General features: G+C 39.6%; 1 protein-coding gene and 1 long non-coding RNA gene across 11 annotated transcripts in view; one reads left to right on the top strand and one right to left on the bottom strand.

Moving 5' to 3' along the window:
• The window catches only part of ZFHX4 (zinc finger homeobox 4), a 180,631-nt gene extending 174,372 nt beyond the window's left edge, over positions 1–6,259 (bottom strand). For 5 of the 6 annotated variants that reach the window (XM_082432575.1, XM_082432572.1, XM_082432576.1 and 2 more), the window contains exon 1: positions 2,878–6,259. The gene's annotated coding sequence lies outside the window, so the exon portion shown is untranslated. Of the gene's footprint in view, positions 1–548; positions 1,103–2,877 lie in introns of those variants that run through there. The other variant, XM_082432574.1, reaches the window with a different exon arrangement.
• The window catches only part of LOC309646377, a 52,051-nt gene continuing 29,521 nt past the window's right edge, over positions 925–23,454 (top strand). The window contains exons 1-4 of one of the 5 annotated variants that reach the window (XR_014255315.1): positions 925–1,017; positions 1,275–1,421; positions 6,666–6,806; positions 11,546–11,743. This is a non-coding gene — a long non-coding RNA (uncharacterized lncRNA). Of the gene's footprint in view, positions 1,018–1,236; positions 1,422–6,665; positions 6,807–11,545; positions 11,744–23,454 lie in introns of those variants that run through there. The other 4 variants (XR_014255319.1, XR_014255317.1, XR_014255318.1 and 1 more) reach the window with 4 other exon arrangements.

The raw sequence follows: 23,454 nt of genomic DNA, 5'->3' as shown, positions 1-23,454 counted from the left end.
TAAAATCCAAAAGCAACCAGCTACTGAATAAATACACAGTGATACTCTCTCCCCAGTTTATGCCATAAATATTAGAACAGTTTTTTTTTTTTTTTTAAATAGCTGTATAAACCTTATGAGCCGCACACTGAAGCCAGGTGCAAGAGGTTAAAACAGCTGGCTAGCCATCTTTTATTTTTGTGTGCCTTCCTGCTGATTGAAACCGCAAACGTTGAAAACTATCAAATATTCCCTTAAGGATTTTTTTTTTTTTTTAAGAAGAGGAAGGAAAAAAGAAAACCTTCGTTTTCTTTAATATGCTCCTCCGTGGAGAAGAAAAACTCTAAAGCACAGTCAGTCACAGAGACTGTGAAATAATCCCAATCTCTCCTTTCTGTTGTATTTAAACCATCCTTTCCAACAACTTCTAGACACAACTGTTTTTATTCTTCAGTTAGAAAAAAGAGGGGAAAAAAGAAAGAAAGAGAGAAAGTCTGAGCTTGCTCTGTCAGTTTTGCCAGTAAATATAAAGTAAAACAAGTGTTGATGGCACCGAGAGTGTTACATACCCGGGCTGTGTTTTTGCATTGCTCTCAATGGAAGCGATCGATGCCCGTGTCACTGTCGCGTCCCAATCGCAGCCAAGTCTCAGCCTTAATCTAAGCAACATCCGAAAAGGCAGCGGCAGCCGCAGCCTCTCCCTGACTCTTCCATCCATCCACCCAACTAAAAATATAATACTACATATGAGCTTTAACCACTCCACGTTTATAGGGATCAAGCCACTGAAAATCCAGGAGAACACAATAAAAAAAAAAAAAAAAAAAAAAAGCCTTCCTTCTGTCTCTTGTCTCTCTCTCCTCTCTCTTCCTCTCTCTCTCCTCTCTCTCTGTCTCTCCTTTTGCCATCTACATGATCCTTGATTAAACATGGAACAGAGTTAATAAAAAAAAAGGGGGGGGGAGGACTCAAGGAGAGGAAATGCAACTGTCAGAAATCGGGACCGCCAGATTTCCTGGTGAACCTGCCTCTGTCTGAGTCAGTGTCAATCCACCATCTTCCGCCAGTGAACTTGTCTTTGGGTTTTTGTTTGGTCTGGGGGGGTTGTTGTTGTTGTGTGTGTGTGCTTTTTTTGGAACGGGGGAGGGGAAAGGCAAGGTGGGGGCTGGCGGTGGGGGGGAGTAGGGAGGCCGTGTGTGTCTGTGAGTGTGCTGAGTGTGAGTGTGTATGTGTGTGTAGGGGTCGGGGTGGGGGGGGGGTCCGTGTTCGCGATCTGAACCTTTGGTACCTACAAGGAGGGTGTCTCACCGAACGGTAGCTAAGACCTCACCAGGACCGCGCGGAGAAGTGAGGAGTCGCGGCCAAAGGCGCCCGCCGGAGCCTCGTCTCTGGGCCGGACCCCAACCCGAGCGGCCGAAAGGAGCCCCCCGCCCGGATCACAGGTAACAAAAGAAATACAAACCAGTGCACCGTCTTCGGGACTGGGGATGGGAGGGGCAGGGTGGGGAGCCCTCTGTAACTTGGGCATCGGCAGAGAAACTTTATACAATTCCATGAGAAATTTTATTATTATTTTTCCGATAGAAAACAGCAGAAAGAATGGGGGGAGGGAGGAACGAGATAGAAGTAGAAGGAAGGCGAGACCCGACGCATTCCAGCCCCTCTTCCCTTAGCTGCTCCCGGCCGGAAGGCGCACTTGATGCCGGGAGAGGCGAAGAAGGTGAAGTTCGTTTGTAGACCTGGAACCCCTTTGGGGGGTGCCGGGGAATAAATCAGTTCTCACAACCGGCCACAGCCCCCCCCCCACTCCAACACACACACACACACACACACACACACACACACACACATACACACACACACACACACACACACACACACACACACCTTGCCCTTCGCCAAAAGGAAAGGAAAAGATTCTTGACCCCGAGCCGCGGGCAGCTCTCCTCCGGTCTAAGACACACCCGGCAGCGAAAGCGCCCGGAGAGAGCTGCGGCCGCCTCCCGGGTCCCTGGCCCCGAGGCCCGGCGATCCCGCCTACTAACGGACCTGTCTGGCGTTCGCCGGCGCCCGGGTCCGCGCCGCCCGCGCCGCCTCCCTCCCCGGCGGGCGGGCGTCTACCTGCAGCCCCAGCCTCTCGGAACCCCTTGCCCACCGCGCACGGAGCCGCGGGCCTCCGCCGCTCCGGCGCGCTAAGAGCCCTTCGTAGAACTTGAGCGAGGGAAGAGGGGTGGTGAGAGGAGGAGAAAACCGAGGCTGAATGGGAGGGGAGGGGAGCAGGGAGAGAAGAGGGAGAGAGGGGCTCCGAGTCCCACCGACCAACGTCCAAACTTTCGGAGGATGGGTGCGAAGGAAGGGTCATCCCGACCGGGGTGCGGGGGCGCGGGGCGACCGGGGTCCCCTGGCAGTGTCCGCGCCGCCGCGGAGCTGACAGCTTCCCCGCGCCTCGAGAAAGCCCCGGGCTCGCAGTGGAGACAGAACCCGAAAAGACAGGCAAAAGGAGAGAAAACTGCTCGGCCAAACGTGGATGATCTGCCACTTAATCCAAAAGTTAAATCCCGAAAAACGCACACACACACACACACACACACCCCCAAAGAAAGTGGAAAATCAGGTCCTTCAGTGCCCCCTTCCTCCCTCGGCGGAGCAAATCCTGGAGCCAAAAAAGGGGGAAAGAGATAGAAAAGGGGGGGCAGAGCGGAAGAGATGGTCGGGCTGAGGGGATGTGTGCGAGAGCGAGCGGGAGCGAGCGAGCCATGGGCAGAGAGGGAGAGAGGCGGAGAGGGAGAGAGAGGGAGCGAAATATCAAAGATTGTGCAAGATCAGGCTGGAAAGATAATCGATACTCGACCTAAATTTAACACAAACTACTCAATAAAAGTTAAAGAAAAAACTTACTTTCCATTTCCCCTGCAGTTCCTACTCGATCTTCGCCTCTTTTTTGTTTTGCTTTTATTTTACTTACAGCTGATCACATCCAAGTAAAACGAGAGGGTTCATTAAAAAATAAAAAAAAATAAAAAAATTAAAAAAATAATCCTCGAACTTTATTGGGTGAAAATCAAAACGCTGGAGCAGAAAGTGGGGGGCATGGAGCGGTCCTCGGGGGTCCGGGAGGAGTTAAAGCATGTGCCGACCGCGGTCTCGCTGTTTGGTTGTGAAGGGGTTGGGAAAAGGAGGAAAGGAAATGAAAATCCGATATGTCTTTATTCTGCTAATTATTATCGTTTTAGCCCTGTTTAAAAAAATGGCTGATTAAGTTGAGTGCGCATGTCTTTGTGTGTCTATTCCCGATATGCACTCTGGGAATGAGAGAGGAGAGCGAGGGAGAGGGAGAGGGAGAGGGGGGAGAGAGAGGTGTAATTAGTGAGGTGATCAACATTCCCCAGACTGCAAATGACGCGCAGCCCGGACTCGGAGCAGCCCGGGAGCCTCGCGGCTTCCGAAGCTCGGAGCGCTGCGGCGGGAGCCCGGGACGCGGCGACCACGCAGAGGGCAGGGGATGGGGACCTCCGGGGCTCGCACCCCACGCGCCCCTGCGCGCGCGACTCCCAAACTTCATCAGACACACACACACACACACACACACACACACACACACACACACTCGGCAAGGAGGGGGAGAAAATAAAACATAATACCGCCCAAAACGTGCCCTTTAACCACTCGGAAAAAAAAATTTGTTTTTATTTTAATGAGGCAAAGTAATTATTATCGGACCAGAGATTTGTTTACTAGGGAGCTTTAAGCAGAAAGAGGAGTGAGGGCAATGAAAAGGTTTTCTCTGCCTAGTTTATTCTGCTACGTACAGGAAAGCACTTTAACGGCGAAATGCGGGGTCCTGAGCAAATATGCAGATGTATGTAAATAAAGGGTGCCTGGCTGTGTGCAAATGCCGCTCTGCCCAACCTATGTCAAAGGAGGGATTGCACTCTGGATCTGCAGGCACTCAATGTGAACACGTATCTTTCGTTTGTACACGCGGGAAAGAAAACCCAGGGCGTGGAAGATGGAAGCGGTTAGTTTAGTCAAAGTAAACTTTCAAATGAGAATAAGGGATGGTTGCGAGGGTGATAGTGAGGGTACGGTTCTAGCCCTTATGTAATATTTTTGAATATTTTATCAGAATTGCATAAGTTCAGTGTAATAGCTTTAAGAAGACTTAGGAAGAAAACCTTTCATCTTGCGAGTGTGTTGAATTATCTTTCTTGAAGCACATTATGATGAATTTTAAAACCCCACTACAGATCTCATTAGAATGAAATATACTTGGTATTTTCTGGTGCAAAATTTAAGGTGGCTGATTCTCATTTGAAAATCTAATTATCTCTTTCCAATATTACAGATGTGAATATGAGTGACACTTTCATTAAAAGATAATTAACTAAAACTAGGAATAGACATACTTTTAAATACCCCCTACTGAATATGGACTATACTGAATATGGACTATATATATATGTATATGTATGTATGTGTGTATATATATATATATATCTCCATTGCTACTCAACGATAGCATCTTGATACACTGCTACACTGCAGGTCACAAGTAGACACCACCTATGCAATGTTTCAAAAATAGGAATTCTAGAGAGAAGGTGAGAGTAACAAATCAAACAAGCTAAAAACAGGAAATACTTGCAATGTCCAGCTTCCTGGACAGGTGAGGCGTCAGCTGCTTTTGAGTTGACAGGCCTTTGAAGTTCTGGATGGCCACTATCTGCTTCAAAACCTTGTCTTAGGCCTTAAGCACCAAATCTACCAAATACCAACAGAAAGGTTTACTGCACAAGCACTAGGAACAACAGAGCCTGCAAACACACACACCACTTCTGGGCCTGAAACCTTGCGTTATCAGGAAACATTTGGAAAATCCTAAGACTGATGCAAATGGGATTAAAAACCAAACAAAACACCTGGGAGGATAAAAGCATAGTCCTCAAAAGAGCAGACCTAGGCCCTGATCAGGAAAGCTGGTTGCCTACAGCAGCTGGCTAAGGTTACAATGAAAGTGCAGAGGCTTGGAGTGGAGAATAAACCCTAGATATGGTCTTTATTAAGAGAAAAAAGCAAATCACCACCATAAGAATCTAGAGTCAGTCCATGTACTAGTGTATTAGAAACCAGGACTACTAAACATTAACAGAAAGAAAATTATCTACTTCTCCAAAGACTTCATTCCATTTCAAACTTGTTTGGGAGGAAATCTGACCAAAGTGGACAGCTTCCTAAAATTTTTGAGTTACTTTCTTTACAGCCCCACCTTTACACACAGCAACTGTATCACCGGTGTGCTAGTGGTGTCTGATTGCACCTCAGTGGGGTTTATCCATGTGCCTTAAGAAATATACATGCCCACGAGGGTAAAATTTAAATTCTCTGCAACTTGCAAGTGAAGAAGGCGTTTATGTAGCATTACTGTTTACCGAAAGACACCCCAGAGAGCAAAAATTCTGGCTTTAAGAAACAATTTGAGGTGCGTGTAGGGGGAAGAGGGTGAGGGGAAATGAAGGCAGGGAAACTTTCAGGTTCACATCAGAAAAGATCAAGCCCTTTGCGGGAGAGGGCTCCATGTACAAGCTCACTGATGGAAAAACCATTTCCTGCGATTTCAGACTGGTAAATGCGTATGATGAAGGAAACACCTGAGAACAATAAGTCTGTTTCAGGCTCAGGTGAAGAAAGGGGTCTATTTCTGGCACTGAAGAATAGGGAAATGATGATCATTTCGTTTTCAAGTTTTCCTTTATTTCTTCTGCCTTTTTTCTCCCTGAAACATCATCAATAATATTAATCTCATTGATGTCAAAACACCAAACGTCAAATCAGGAAAACCATTTTAAAAATTTTGTGGCTATTTCTCCTCTATGCCCTCATCCCCTCTTTCCTGAAAAATACAGCTGTAGTAGTGTGTGTGTGTGTGTGTGTGTGTGTGTGTGTGTGTGTGTGTGTGTTGGGGAGGAGAGTTATCGAATTCTAAGTAAGAAAACAAAAGGAAGGAGGATTTGTAAGAGGGGGGCCCACTTTTGCAATCCCTTCTGCAAGCGAGTATTCCTCTTCTAGCGTTTGTGTGTGTGTATGTGTGTGTGTTTTCTTTTGAATCATCTCTTCCTCGTCCTCTTTCACCTCCTTCCTAACAAGAGAAGCTGGGATGAGGGTCGAGGGTTAATGGGCTGAGGGGAAGGGGCAGAGAGGAACTAGCACAGAGTCAAGAGTTTCCTCCAGGGCTCGGCCTTGGAGCGCTTCAGCGCGCGAAGGGGAGCTGGGACCAGCGGCCGCAGGTCTGCGAGGGGTGGGCCCGGAGGCGCGGAGCGCGGCGCCGCGGGCAGGGGCGCGGCGAGGGGAGCGAGCTCGAGCCCAGCCCGCGGGCTGCTCCGGGGCGCGGGCGCGATCCGCCCGGCTCGACCCGGCTGCGCTGCTGCCCCGCGGCCCCTGGCGCCCTCCTCCTAGGCCCCTGGCTTCAGGAAACCCAGCTGCTCCTCTCAGGTCTCTGCGGACTCCTCGCCGTCAACCTTTGACCCCACACAACACCCCCCGCCCCCCATGCCGCTGTCCCTAAACTCTGCACGAACCCACCGCCGCCTTCGCGGAACGTTTGGCTACTTTTAATTTCAAAGTGAAACGAGCAGAGGTTTCCCCGCCGCACCCAGAACTTTCCCTAGACCCTCTTCTGCACTTTCCAGGGCTGCCCCGCCGAGTCAAGCCCACTGCAGAGCACTCGGATCCTGACACCCGGCGTCGAGTTGGGGAAGGACCAGAAAGGGCTACCAGGTGGTTAGGTGTTGAGTGCTGGAAGCAAGGAGTAATTAACATTGAGACAAAAGGTAATTTCCACTCCCAGACTTTTCCTCGGCGTATTTTATTTCCCAAATCTCTGCGGCGGACACTGAGGGCTTTACAATCGGTTTAATGAGTCTTGAGCTGGATGTTCCCCCCTTCTCCCTCCCTGCCCTCGCTGAGTCACTAATAAATACCCCACCTCCCTCTCCCCCGCTTCCCTCCAGCTCAAGACTAGCCCCAGCCCAAGGGGAAAAGGTTCCCAGTCTTTTGACCGCGCTTCCGGGGTCTATAGATGAGCGCAGTTTGAAACGAGGTATTACAAGTGATTTCAGCGTTAGGAACCCTTTATGTCACTTTCAGATCCTTAGCCCCCCTCCTCTTTCCCTCTTTTTGTTGGGTCTTCTCCTCCCGGGGGCTATTTAACAAAGGCAGTCTGTTAACTAACATTTTTGTTTAACTCAGCAACTCCTTTCCAAAACACACTTAAACCTGATACCAAGGTCTGTTATTTTGTGTGTGTGTGTGTGAGGGGGGTATGTATGTATGTAAGGGGGAGACGATGAAGTTGACAGTGAATCGGAAAGTGCAGGGCTTATTGGGGGAAGTGTCACAAGCATTATATTTCTAGTGAAATAATTCAAGAAATAGTGTGGGAGAGCCACTTCTCATTACTATGAAAAAAAGTATATTTTCTTGAGAATTAAAAAAGGGAGGGGGGAGAATTAAAATATGACCTAACATCCAGAATGGACACTCTCTTTGATGGTGAGAGTGAACTAGATGAAATGACATTCAAAGACGAAAGGTATTTTGAGTGTGTATGTACGTGTTTGTGGGCAGTGAAATCCGTCTTTCGCTTATTCCCTCCCCTCCCCTCCCCCAACCTGGTTCTTCTCTCCTCTGTAGTCTCCTTTTTTTTTTTTTTTTTTTTTCCAACATAAAAATGACCCCCTCCTGATCCCGGGTTCTATCTCTGTACTTCCATATCCCCATACATATTTCTACCTTTCTAGACTGAAGCCCAGTTTTTGCTTTAACTTCGAAGTAAATCGGTTTTACCTTTTCCCCCCCCCTGGAGGTTCTGACCCGGTGGGGGGGGGTGTGTGTAGGGGGTCATTATGTACAGTTAGACACGGGTAAGGTAAGGAATGGGGAGGGGAGAGGAGTTATAGAGGGTCTGAGGTATAGAGGGTCTGAGGAGGGAAGAATTAAGGGAGGAAGAAAGGAAAGACAGAAAAAGTCAGACGCCCTCTGGCCTTTCAGAGGTCAGGGCTCAGACAGTGCTGTGACCTTCTTTCCCCCTAGGCAACCAGCTCAGTGTTTATAAACAAAATCAGGCAGGTCTCTTCCCAAACAATAGCACTTCACTAACTTCACAAGCACTTCTACAGCTCTTATGCAAATTAATGAGGACCACCACTGCCCCCCACCCCATACACATGCACACTCACTCCATCCAGGGTCACAAGCACACCCTTCTCACAATACAAGGAGATATTTCCAGCAAGAGTATCCAACGAAAATTTTACATTCCGTCTGGGGAAGAGCTCTAAGAGACAGCGATGCAGATGGGGAAAGATAGACAAGTGAGGAAAAACAAAATAAAGAATAACTGATTTCATTGAATAGAAGATACAGTTGTGATCTTTTTAAACCTAAAACATCTATATTTAGTCAATGAAATGCTGTAGAGACAATATATTAACTCCAGCCACTAAATAGAATTATTTTAAAACAGGACATTACATTCATCCAAACATCCACATTTCCAAGACAAAAATAAAAAAAAAATAAGTCCAGATCTTTATAGTTGAAGAAAAGCCATCACCTCTGTATGTAACATCCCTAAATATTAGACACAAAAGTACCATTAAATCCTACAACAAACAAACAGTCCATCTGATCTAAGTTACAAAATGTATAATTAAATCCATCTTTAATTACAAAAGGCAGCTAGCAAGCTAAATGAATCAAAGATTTTGAAACAAACGTTGTTTGCCAAGGTACGGAAATGATAGCTTTACATTATATTGTCACCAAAATTCCATTTAAGGAATATAAATTACAAGATAGGAAAAAAAAAAAAAAGTGAAAGCAAAAAAGAAAAAAAAAGAATTAAATGATTTTCAAACTTTTGCTTTAAAATAATTATCAGTGAAAGTCTAACAGAAAAAGGTTCAGGAAAATATACCTCAGAGCAAAAAGATCATCTCCTTTTCTTCTTTGTCTATCAGTCCCCTGTTAAAGCATATGGAAAATGTTTTCAAAATGCCCAGATTTGGCACATTGTCATTGCAAAGAGAGGAGCGCAGTGATGGTGTTAGAGAAAATGGGAAATAAATTCAGGATTGGGTGCTGCCTCCTTCAATGCGGATTTATCTAAGTTTAATTTAATATTCCGCAATCACTGAAAGATCGCATATATAATTCACCAAGATTTTAAAGGGCTTTATTTAAATACCTTGAGCAACAAGAGGATGGAATTTAAACCATTGCGGCCATTGCTTATATATATATATATTTTTTAAATTTTCCTATTAGAACTTTAAGTGGCCATTTCTAATAATAAAAGAAAAAACGATAAAGATTTGGGTGTTTTTTAAGGGAGAATGTTAAAGGAGAGCGTTAGTTTTATTCAAATCATTCTGAACGTAAAATCAAAAAGCACAAAATGGTTGTTTGTAAAACACTAAACCTTTAATCGATTTTATTGGCATTCCGATCGATTAGATAAACGGAAATCTATAGCAAACATCAAAGCATTTAAAACATTTTCCCTATCTCATTTATAAACAAAACTTTTCTTTTCAGCAGAAAAAAGTGATTATCAAACGACTAACAGGAAATTCTTCAGATATCAAATTACGATAATAAAATTATTTCCACATGGAAAAGGATAATGACAATGATGATAGTAATTACAATAATGAATAATTCAACAACCCTTTGACATGTATGGAAGAACCTCGAGCAGAACCGCTCTTCAAGGGGGGCCACTTTAAAATAAATACTTTATTTTTAAAGGAAATATTTTTAAGAGACAACTCAAGGGGAGTAGCTTAGGTGTGGCTCTCGGACTAGTGTTAATTTCCCTGCAGTTGCAAGGGAATCAATTTCTTTACCGGCGTTTTCCTTCCAAATTGAGTTACTTCTTATTAGCAAAAATTAATATGCAAATGTCAGTGAGCCCTACCAGATCTGCAAACTTGTGTCTGAACCTGTCTTCTACTTATTCTAAAAGGTGATTCCCAAATTATAGAAGGAGGGGGGGGGGGCGAGGACTGGACTCCCCAAAACTGAATGGAATCACACATTTGATCCTTTAAGTGAAGGAAAACAATTTATTTAGAGATATAAAAACTGCTATCCGGAGAAATGAAACCATCAGAGAGCTTCTGGCATTCTAGCTAGCTGCAGCAAGAGGAAGTGTTGCTGTAACGGGTATTCTGTTTATTTGTTAAAGAAAATCAATGAAAGAGGCTGTAAAGTAGTTAGTGAGGCGTGTGTTTGGGACTCGCGGTGAATCGTGACTCCGTCAGGGTGAACGAGCAGCTCTTCCTCTTGCCAGAAAAGTCCCTGCGTCGCCCCGAGCCGGGGCGCGGGTGCACGGCACCTGGTTCCAGCTCGCCGGTGCTGCCCCGCGGTGCTCGCGCCACCGCCAGCGTCCGTACAATTCTCTGCCCTTTCTGCCCTCGGTCCTAGCAGTCGCTCCCTCCAGGTGACAGCGGGTGCCTTCCCACGCCCTCCCTCAGCAGCACACACCTTTTTCCGCCTTCTCTCTTACTGACTCTAGTCGTTCCCTCCTTCCTTTACGCTACAGGTCTGAACTTCTGCACTTCTTTTCCTTCTACTGGAATCTCACTCTTCTGCATCTCCAAGTCCCTCCGGTGAATCGCCGAATATTTCCTTCCTACCCCGCCCCTCCCCCGTTTCTCTCTCACGCCATTTATTTAGCACCCGGGTCTTCTTACCCTCGCGCTCCTATCCTCTCCTCCAGACATTCCAGAGAGTTCTCATCACACCAGAATGCACTCTCTTTCTCCTCCTCCTCCTCCCCTTGGATTGGAGAGCCGGGGGTGGGGGGGTTGGGGGGGGAGCGGGCGAGGGGGGATTGCGATTTCAACTCCCAGGGGTTTTATTCTATTCTTTTAACAGCTTTACTTTCCCTTTTCTTCTTTGCGTAACCTTCACCTACCTACTAATTTATAACAGAAGCGGTTTCTTTCCCTTTCATTGCCTAGTTTACGGTTCCGGTCCGGGGTTGTGCGTCCCACGCACTCTCCGCACCTCCCCCTCCCCGCCCCCACCAGCCCGCATCGCCCCCGCCGGCCGTGCTCCCCGGCAACTATTTTCATTTACTCGGTTGCCGTCTAGTTGCACTTTCTCTTCTCGGAATAAGTTAGCTCTCCAGATTTGAAGTTCTCTGTATAGCCCCTCTTTATTTGTCAAATTACTTCGTTGCCCAAATGAAGAGAGGGGGTTTGGGGAGGCAGTATATCACCCACTTAAGTCCCTTTTAACACCCCAGTCCCACCCCCCGCCCGGGTAATATCTTATGTGAATAATAACGAATTCTGGACGATTTTCCCTCTCAGCCCGTGCAGATTGCTTATGAGTTATTCCTGAGCGGGTCTCAAACGCCTCACTTGCATCTTCTGGCTTCGAGTGGTCATCCTTCCAAACTTCCCCCCCTTCCTCTCCTTCCCTCCCAGGCAGCCCTGGCTGCGAGCGGAGCTCAGTCTAAGGACCTCGTCCTCTCGCTTCTTGTTTCTTGCTGCTGCAGCTGCCGCTGAAATTCGCTGCGGCCGCTGCCTCTTCCCGCTTTAATCCCAGACCTCCAGTCATTGGGCAGCTCCTCAGAGGCAAGAAGTCAACACCATGGCAACCCGACAAGCCTATCAAATCACCGGCTGGTGTGACAGCAGCAACACTGCAGGCTGGAGTGGGCTGGGCAGAAGAGCAGAGTGGCCTCTACGCTCAGGTACACAGTCTGGGAGTGGACAGCAGCTGTCAGCCTCCGCGGTCTGGCTACACAGATGTGCACCACCCGGTTCATACCCCTACCCTGTGTCCCCTCGTAGGTCTGGAGGAGGAGGAGGAGGAGGAGGAGGAGGGGAGAAGGAGAAGAAGGAGGAGGGATGCAAGTAGGATGGGAAGGGCTTCGGAAGAGACTTTCAAGCTAAAGTAATCAAAGCCCTAGGTAGTGTAAACTAAAGATGCCTTGTGCCCCAGTATTCCATGAAACCAAATCACAGTAGCCTCAGAACCAAATTTAAGGGGTTTGCACAAAGGTGTGGGGCTTTTCTTCACCAGTTCCATCACTTGCTTGAACAAAATTAATGAAACATTCTGTTCTGGAGTTCCAAAAGGATACAAGAAACTGTGGCACTTTTCACTTTTACTGTCTGCTAAGTGTTGGATTCTACAAAAGCTCAACATCACTTTCAGCCATGCTAATTGCTTTGGAAATGACCTAAACTTTACCTGAAACTGCCTTTGCCTTGTTCTTTCCTAAAATGTGTTCTGTGTGTAATGTGTGTTCTAGATCTTGATTCTCTAGAGAAGAAACAGAGAAGACTAGGAAATGGGTAACTGGGAAATCTGTGTGTCCCTCTTGGGCCTACCCAGACTTTGTATTTCCTCCTTTTCCTTAAGAAACTCCCAAGTAGGCAGATGGAAGAAGACAGGACTTTCACTAATATTTTAGAACATCTTGTTAATTAACATAAAATAGATAGAAACTGCATTTTTCTTTTTTGATTTTAAAAGCACACAATGTTTTTGAGAAACACAACGTGTTATTTCTCCATTATAATTATAATTCCGCTGTGAAAACTTTGACAAATAATTGTACAGTATTTTATCATTGATCATATAAACCCCTCAATCACTTATCTCATCGTTGATTTCTAAATTTCGGAACACGCATTTGTCTGTTGAAGTTGGAAAAGGCAGAAAGAGAAATCCATTTAATAATGAAGTTAATGTGTCGTATTGAGGAAATCTTGTATGAATTCTAAAATCTACCCTTAAGTCCACTTCACATAAACACAATTCACTAAGTAAACAGCTTTCATATTGATCTAACATTTTAACATTTTTAGGCTCTCAGTGTGTGTTTAAATTATCCTTGGCATGCATAAAATCCTAGAGAATTGGAAAGGTTTCTTAAAACAGCAATTGTAATATTAAGCAAGTAGGACAGAGAGCCAATTTTTGTGGCTCTAGAGAAAAATTCAATGAAATCTTGAACTTCATTTCCTTACTTTCTCTATATTTCATTGTTGATGGATCCTAATATTAAAACAGTGCATTTTCAAAATATAATTTATTACAGACCCAAAATGGGTATAATAACTCATATTGGAGAAACAGGTTGTGATATACTAGAGAAAACATTTGGACATAGTATGATATTCCCTGTACCGAAACTCTAATAACATGCTGGTAACATTTTCTTAGTCTGTGCCACTCTGCAGAGTTGTTCAGTGAAGAACCGCCAAGCACATAGAACTGAAATTTGGTTATAGTTTAAATGGTTATTTCAGTGCCAAGTTATTGACATCCTTTAATATTTTTGCCTAATTCATATTACATTTGCCATGTACTGAGTGTTTACAGTGGGAATTGTAGGAAGAAACATAATACCACAATTTTAAATTAAAATGCATATATTTAATTCGTTATCGCCCAGAAACAAACTTGTAAATTTAAAATGTTTTTAAAGAGAAGTTAAATAAAGTGTGCAAAAATCTTTCAGTACATTTTGGCTTCAGTAAGAATAAAGGAATACAGGAAATATGATAACATTAAAAATTTTATTATTTCATTTAATGAATGGTACATTCTCAGTTAGCGGAATACCTTAGGTTCTATAATACTACTTGTGTACGGGTGTGCGTCTGTATGCTAGTGAAAGATGTGCACAGATACTGTCATTCAAATATTTATCTATATGTAATATTTCTAATTTAAAAAAATTAAAATAAGATGAAGTTCATAAATTAATATACTACATTTAAATCAAAACAAATATCTAGATAGTCTATTAGATCCTTTGAGTTTCTTAGAAATGATTATTTTTTCTTTATTATTTTTTCTCTGCCATGTATAGATTATCTAAAATTAAACAATTGTTGAATATATTATGCAGATATTTATTTTGTAATCATAAATCAATTTAGTGTCTACCCTTAAAAATACCCTCAGATTATACGTATATGACCATCTGTTTAAACACAGATTTACATACATACCACACACATGTTGCTAGTCAGCTCCACATTCAAATCTTTACATTTAAAGCTATTTTCTGTACATTTAGTGTTTTCACCATAGGATGCTGTTGGAAAGAGGGAATTTCTCTTTTTAGCTAATGAATAAGATGGTGGAATTAAATGTAGTTTAAGTGCTAAATTAAAAAAAAAAAATCTATGTAAGGATGCCTTGCTCGTTTTCAGCAGAATGGATACCACCTCCATAGAGTTCATTCTTGACCTTACCTGAGTAAGTATTTTAACTTAAAGTATGAGATGCACCTAGAGGGGTAAAACATTGAGCTTAATAGGAAGACAGTTAATAACCTTTTTTCATCCTTGTGCACTATCAATCATGGCTGTCACCAGTCTGCTGAATCAAAGCAAAAGTGTTCTTCACAGATGACTGATTAGAAACGCAAAATCACAAGATCCATCTTCATGGTCACTTTTATTATAGTCATTTTTAAACTGACAGCAACATGCTCAGTTTCAGCACACTGGGCATCACAAATAGTGTCACTCAGTGCAGCTAAGCATGAGAAGAGGTTGGTTGGATTATACTTAAAAATAATTAGGCCCTCAACCCTTTGTGGAGCCAAGGAAAAAGGTATTTCTCTCTCCATCCCCCATATCCTCCCCCACCCCCATAACTCACTTTGATTCCACTGTATCATTAGTTTATATCATTAATTTACCATGTTGAAAAGAGGTGATCAAGGTATAGTTTTATCTTGGTTAATTATCTAGGAATTAGGGAATGAATATGTCCACTTGGGAGTTACAGATAACTTTTTGTCTACCACTTTTGTAAACTTCATGACCAACATCATTGTTACCCTTATAGTTAAATGGGGTTCTTTTTATATAGAAATGTGTTTTTAGACTAAAAGCCTCAGGAATCTAGGTAGTCAGGTACTAGTAAATGATACTTGCTATGAAGTATCACTGAAGACATCTATCTGTTGAAGGCATCTAATAGCATCCCCTGGATGCTGTAGCATTGGAATTACTGGGATTAAAACTATTTAAATGCATAATCTTAAGGTGGTCAAGATATTAACTATTAGGTGGCTATGTAAATTCTTGTTTTACCCCCTACATTACTTCCTTTTCAGCCCTAGAATATTGAAGCAATGACAAATTTGAAAAACCAACAAGTAGAAATACATAAAAATCATTAAACCAGGAGGTTTGAAACAGTTATGGCTGAATCAAATGATAAGGAACTTTGTCTTTACTTAGAATCTTGATCTTTATGCTACAAAGATTACCCCTTCAGGTTTATTTCATGCTATTTTCATACATTCCTTCAGAATATTTTGTAATATTATAAGGTACTAATGATACAAATATTTATATGGGAAAATTTTAATAGAAATATTTCAAAATATGTTGTGATTCTCATGCCCATTTTACAAGCTCCTTATTTCATAATTCAGAAAAGAAAACCCAATTGAATTTAAATTTTAATTTAGTAATTTTAACCAAAATACCCATGTGAAATTTCTATACAGTTATCTTTTCCTTTTATCTCAAGTGTTCATTTCCTTGTTAGCAGCAGAACCCACTCACATACAGAGAGAGGAAGGAGAGAGAAGAAAAATTATCAATGATATTTCTTTATATAGTATAATGCCTTCATATTCATTTTCAAACGTGTTAATATTCTACTTTAATACCTCTCTGTAAATCTACCAATACTTTTCCTCCGTCTCTACAAGCAGATACACACATACACACATACCTACACTCCTTTATTGCTTTAGTCTAGGTTATGAGAATGCTTTTCTTCTCTGCACAAAATACATAGATTGACAAGACATATATAATGATATATCTATACTTATATAGATAGTAATAGGTGCACAAATGTACCCTCTATGTATAAGAAGGCTAACATTAATTTCCTTAAATGCTGTACTTTGTTAATACATATTTTTCTGTAAAATGGAGACATTATGAAATATCTCAATTAGCTATTTAGTTTGATTTTACATTCTTAGGCGAATGAAATTGTCTTAGAATAGATACATGTGTTAGTTGATATTTTAAAATATTTACACTTTATAAAAATCAATGACAATAGTTACCGATATATTGTTAAATATGTAAAATTAGGATTAAATGAAATGCTTACATATTTTAAAAGCTACATAGTTCCATAGATGACAATGTAATAATCACTTTAATGGCTTCATTTTCAGTTTACTTTAATGACAAAACCGACAAAATTTGTGTGTGTATGTGTGAGTGTGTATGTATGTGTGCTTAGTTTAGATAAATTTATATTTTTAGAAAGGATAGTATCCCATAGAATTCAATATTATTTTTTAAAGTTAAATTTTGGTGTAAAATATCCTTTGTGACTAGGTTATACTAGTCAGAATATTTATAGAAAATAAGATTTATTTGAAATAGCTGGACTCACTACAGCACATTTAAGCTACTAAAACTAATTCACTGAAATGATATGCATGATTTTTGCCATCATCTTGGTAATCTGTATAGGCGGTCACTATACATCTTAAACATTAATCTTTAATATGCATCATAAATATGAACATTCATAATGTTTATAAAGATTATAGATCTGGAATCATGTTTTCCGCTATAGATGGGTCTTAATAAACAGAAAATAAAAATAATTTTCCTTTATATTTTAGGAATTTAATCAAAGCTATTTAAAAATTAGTTTCTTTTGAAAGTTACTATGGAGAATCATTGAGAATTTTATGTTTTGACGTAATTTGAAAACAACATTCACTTACATTTAAAGCATTAGAGTTAATTTAGATAATTTTTTGGGAAAAAATATCAGTGTCTTTATTTACTTGAAATGTTTATCAGACTATTTTGTTGCTGTTAGTTTAAAAACCTATCTTAATTTGTGTGTATTGCTTGTGCTTACGTTTGCTTCATTCAGAATGTTCCTGTGTTTAAGTGAATACATAAAGTATACAATCTTATTTAATAGTAGAATATCATATGACATATGGACTAGCAAGAAATCTCATAATTTAGTTGGTAGAGGTATATTTAATATATAAATACATATTCATCAAAGAATATTTTAAACTAAAAAAAGACAAATGAAATGTTTGTGCATTTCATTTGGGGCTGAAATTTATATTTGTGCATTGCATGTAATATATGATATATACATACATATACACAATTACACCTAAATACTCTCAAATTTAGATTACTGACTTCTTTAAATGGTAAAATGCTGTCACACACAAATATTACAATTATCTTTGCCATACTTGGTTTATGCAGCCTGAATATGCAGTTATGGCATTTCTCTCTTTTCTGAGATATGATTTTCCCTTGATACTGGAATTGTTCTTTGTTATTAAAAAAAAAAAGAAAGCTGTTATATGAGTGTCAGTTTGCAATAAATGTGTGAAAAAATGTACAGTCAGGATAGACTGGCCATCTTTCAGTGTGTCTTTTCTACCTGGGCTTCAGGGCTCCAGCTCCGTACCAGTGATATTTAAAGAGAAAGGAAATGAAAGCAAAGGTCATACAAAAATCACCTTTAACATTTTATAGTAAAAAAGAGAAAATTTTGAAATATTTACAATAATTTGTTATGTAATTTTAATTTTTTTCTGTATTAATTTTCAAAATCTACTATTATAACTATAGCTCATTTAAAATTGTCATTGTGTTCAACTCTTACTTCTTACTTACAGAAAAAATATTCAGCCCTTTAAAATCTTTAAACCTGAAATTATTATTTTCTCTACAATTCATATTCTCCAAAGCTTTCTGCCACTCACCCACTAAAGCTAAAGGATGCATTTTATAACAAATATACTATTTTGATCAGCATGCACTATTTTACCTTGAACTTCAGTTTACAAAGAGATATGCAAATAGATTTAATGACAACTTTTCAGAATGCACCCCAAGATGTTAGTGATGTTTTCAAGTAAAAAATTTAGAATAATATGATATAAAGATCCTGTTTTTTTTGATAGCTAAAGTTTTATATGTAAACCTTCACTTATGTATTACACAACCACTGAAGAATTTTAATGTATTGCAGTTCATTTTGCAATATTTGCACAAACGTTCAGAGTAGTATTATGTTGCTTAGTTATTTCATTATATTATATTTCACATTTAGATTTTCATTCGAATTTTCCCGTTTTCAACATTTGGATATCATCTCATTAGCTATCATAAACCAGTAGTTTAAGGAGGGGTAATTCTGAAATGTAAACACCCCTTCTAGAATTTTACAGCATTGCCATGGCAGCATTACTTTCCCCCAAACATTTCCCTGTTATGATTATAAGAAAAGATCAGATGCTGTGGCAATCTTTTTCATATGTGATCTTTCTTTCGAATTATTTTCAAAGTCAACCGTCCTTAGACCTTATTTTCATCTCTACAAAGCATTAAGTTTTGCTTCTTTGTAAAATATTTCTTCATAACATATCTTAGTTTAATTCACTTTTAGCAAAAGAAACACCCAAGCTCAATCTGGAGACCTCCTTCCAACATAATTTAGCTGGACCTTTTCTTAGTAAAGGTTTTCTGGTTTTCATTTTCACTTCATATTCTCAAATAAAAGATCCTTTGTTGTCTACCATTTGATTGGACTTAATGAAAAACACTCCATTTTAACTTAACAGTATTTCCTTTTGAATTTATTATATTTAAGAACACTGTCAAAAATCAAACATTTAATCTCAGGTTTTTGTATTTCAAAATATATTACTATCACATGGCTCAGTGAGGTGATGTAAAAAGTATACTGAAAAGATTTCAAAAAGAAAAGCAAAAGCGAAAAAACCCAGCTTCATTTTAATATGAAACAAAATACTATGGCTAATGTGCAGATTGGGTGCAGCAGCTGACTGTAAAGTCAAACATGTGACAGGGTGCCAACAGCGGAATTGTGCAGTATTGACTAAATGAGGTTCACTGATTTGTATTGAGGCTAATATCTTCTTTAAACAATTCCGTGTAAATTGTGCGTATAAAGTCATTGGAAGCTATTTCTCAGGACAGCCTCGCTGGCTAGCTACCTGCTGGAGTGAGGAAGATAATCAATAGGAAGAAATAGAGCCGAGCATGAGCCTGGGAAGCTTCAGAGCAGTTAATGCTGATAAAAGTAGATGATGTCAATATTTGGGAATAGCACAACTCTAGGATAATAGACAAAAGAGAAGTGCATATGTTGCAGGGTGTTCAAACAGGGGCAAAATTAAAAGCCTAAGTGGCAGATGATGCCCTAGGCTGCAAAAGACATTATTTATTACAGGTATTGGTAAATTTCTCCTGAAATTCAAACAGAGCAAGATGTTATATGAAAAAGGTACCGAACTTTTCTCAGAAGCTTAAATACCCATTTCCATTTCAATGGCCAGAAGGTTCCTGCTCATGATTAGTCTAGGAGAGATTGTCCTCCAAACATTTGGCAGATATATATTTTTACATATGTAATATTTCATGTCTCAGGAAGAAATTGTATTTTTTTAATTCTCTAAGTTGTTTCCAAGATACAACAAATAAAATAACTTGTAAAAGATAAATGAAAATAGGCTGTCAGTCAAAGGGTGAGACCAAAGAAATAAACGAACCTAATTGCCTTTGCATATACTTGTGATTATAGCAGATGCCTTATTTTTTAAAGGTAGTAGACTCATTGGAAGTGAGGTAATGGTATATTTGTACTAATTTAATACTGAAAATCAGTTTTCCTCTTGCTGTCAGGCGATGAAATTTTGTTCTTCTGTGCTGATCTTTCTGTTGATGTATTATGACATAGTCTGTCAACATGAACAGATATGTGGAAGGAGATTGGGTGACTGAGACATACAACCTGCATAGAACTCTTCTTGAATTTTAAGCATGTTATCGGGTTTGGGTACAACAAGTAAGACTGTGCTTGCTTTAAGATGCTGTATTTTTACATAATTTAAGCCCAAGCAAAACAGGTGGTCTATGTGACAAAGCTTTCAACCTGAATGAATGAGCTAAATCCAAAACACGTATTTCAGAATACCTTTATAAAAATCCCTTACACATCATAAGTTCGTTCCTTTAAGAAAAAAAAAAATTTGCAAAATATAAGTTTCTCGACAAAGAGGAGAAATCCATTCATGGACACGTGATTATCAAACATAGCCATTTTCTCCTAAATTAAACAATTCCACAACTGTTCCATGCTTTTATTGTCACAGATGTTTTTATTGTTTGGTGTTAGATATATATCAACACATAATTCTGAAGTTAGGTAAAACAGCCAAGCTTTGATAGTTTTCACTTAAAATCAAATGTAAGAAATGTTATTAGAAAAGCAAGTATATTTATCTGGGACCTAACACTGTAAACATTATTTTTACCCACAAAAATACAGAAATAAATAAATTTTACCCCTGATATTCATTTTATGCTTTTATTTTAGGAATAACTATTTATTTTGAAAAAAAAAGACTTTTTTTTTTTTTTTTTTACCAAATCACACATTGGAATTATTAACCCAAGTCACTGGATTCCAATTAAAATAATTTCATATTCCAAATATATAATCTTTGTAAGCTTTCCTACAAATAAAATTTGCTTTTAAAAAAATTGCAAGTATGTTGTCATAAATCCTCTCTTTTCATCTTAAATACAGAGAAATAAAAGATCCTCGGTCATTCTTGAATTCTAAAGAAGGTTTCGTTTCAAATAAAATATGAATTTTGATTTAGAGACACAGAAAAAAATCTTTTAAGATCTATACTTCAACTAATTTGTTAATCTTGTGCCACTTTTAGCATTTGTCACACATATAGACCAGGAAATTGGCTCCATCTCATTCTAGCTCTGTATTGAATTAAAAACCTCCACTGCAAAGAAGAGCATGATGTGGGGAAAGAATAAATTTAGTTCTTTCTTTAGTAATGCACATATATTTCCATACATTTCACATCCTCAGGGAGCCTATGAATGCATTCAATAAATACAAAACTATAAACTGTAATTCCAGAAAAGGGAAAGGTTTAAACAGTTTTCTGATTTTAATATACCATTTTAAGTGTGAAGGATGAAAATTAAATAATTTCATACATTTTATTTTAATTTTTTTTAGCAGACACCTTCAGTATTAGAAATAAATCTAAAATAATGAATCTTAGTTGTTTCTTCCACTTGGATAACATTAGCAGTTTTAGATCAAAACAAATTAAATATCAGCAGTGACAAATTGAGAAAAATTTGAATCTATGTTTGCATTCAATCCACCAAAGTCCACCCTGGCTAATTAAGTAGACATTGTATACAAACCATTTGTGTACAGACATTAAAAGGAGTGTCCATTCCTATTTCGTGTTTCTAGGCTGACAGAAAAGATAGTTTTCCATAAAGTGTGATAATAATGGATAGATTTTAAGCGCGATGGGTGCATTTCTATGACGATTTTGTTAAAATGAAATATGCCCCACAGGTGAAGGAGATTACTAACTGATATAGACCCGCTGAAGGTATAGTTCACTATACTTTCAAGCATTTGAATCTGTGACTGTGTTCTGAGGAGACCGTGCAGTGTGGTAGATTTATGATGGCCTCATGGAAACCGGAAACAGAGCTAGCAAAGATTATGGCATACTTGTTTAGAAAGACGGTGAACTGAAGGTCCCTGATTTCCACTGACATGTATCTCGATGAAACCATAGTTTGCAAATTGCCTTGAGTAGTCATCTTTTATTAAGTGCTTGATAGCTACATAAATGTACATATCTATTTTAAAACATATCAAGAATGCTGATACTGTATTTGCAAGAATTTTCTTTTAGGTCTTGAGGTTAAAAATATTTTACTTACCTATTTCTATTTTCTAAATACCTTAGAAATTAATATTCAGTAAAAAAATCATGTCAGTTAAGAAATACATTCCATAATATCAATAGTGAAAAACTAAAATCTCCAGTAATATGAAGAATTCTGAAAAATTTCACAGTATATCTGCATATTAATTAAGAGGTTTAAAGTCTTTAAGGTTTTGGTTTTTTCACATTTATGTTATTATTCAAGGATAAAGAAAAGACTGAGCTTCAATTGTCAACTTAAAATCCATCACTCCCTGACTCATTCCTGTTTCAAGTGTTTAATCAACATGGTCTTCGTTTGAAGGATGTAGCCGTTTCTCCCTTATTTTGTGAGGCCAGTGAAGATACTCCCTGCCTAATTCAGGAATGAAATTGTGCACATATATGCTCATAGACCTTTTTTTGCCTACGGGAAGTCTTATCTGTGTATGATTAGAAATGACAGAATGCATGACACACACTTGTAATCATTCTGCTATGCATTTCCAATTGCTGAGAACTTTATTCCTTGCCATCCCTTTTTATTTTTATAATAGTCGATAGTGTCACTATTTCAATTTAGAAGAAACACTATTTTTTCCCCAGGTCTCACAATACCAATTTAGATGCTCCTACTTAATCTGAGAAATTAATGTTTGGGAAAACACGAAGTGTTACGTGATTAAAGCTTTGAAATTGTTGAATCCACAGCCCCTTTAAAATCCTCATTCTATTGGTGCCATTCTCCTTGTATTTTACAGTTGAGGAGTTTGGATGCTTAATGCTGGTATTGTGTGAAGTGGGTGTTCCTGGAAGTCACACTTATGAATTATTATGTGCCCCAACTGCTTCCGGGCATGAAATTTCTCTAACAGACAGCAGCTGACAGATTGGGAGAATCTGGCACAAAGTGTCAGATAGCGTCTAACTGTAATGTAAGTTTTGAAAGTATCTTTTGGGTCTCTTTTCTTAGGGATTTAGCAAAAACAAATGGAATATATAGAAAGCACATATTTTTGCTATTGGCCTAACTTCTTTAGCATAGCTCAGCATCTCAGGATACCTTTTTTTAATGGTAAAAAACACATAACATGAGATTTACCTTCTTATCAAAATTTTAAGTGTACAGTATTCAACTATAGGTGCAAGACTGTACAGCCAATCTCTAGAATTTTTTCATCTTACATAACTGAAACTTTTTACCCAACTCCTTATGTCCATGTTCCCAAAGCCCCTGCAACCATTTTACTCTCTGTTTTTATGAATTTCACCATTTAGATATTTCACATAAGTGGAATCATGCAGTATTTGTCGTTCTGTGACCATCTTATTTCACTTAGCATAATGTCCTCAGGGGGCATCAGGATACCTTTCCGGGTCTAGCCTTATTCTCCCTTTCCTTGGGGGGGGGGTCACAGAGAAGGGGCTCAGTTGGAATGTTTGCCATGGAATAAAACAGTTCACTTACTAGGAGACTACCATGGGAGGGGAGTCAGAACAGAAAGGCTGATGGATTCTTACAGGAAACAGGTACAATGAGGTTCGTAGCCACCATTTTCGTCATCGATGATGGTTGGGAAGTGAAGTGAATGTTAATTGCGTGTTCACAGTGTGATAAGGGCTTT

Source organism: Balaenoptera physalus (assembly GCF_965194825.1).
Source record: "Balaenoptera physalus genome assembly, chromosome: 17".
NCBI lineage: Eukaryota > Metazoa > Chordata > Mammalia > Artiodactyla > Balaenopteridae > Balaenoptera > Balaenoptera physalus.
This window is presented reverse-complemented; position numbering and strand designations above follow the sequence as displayed.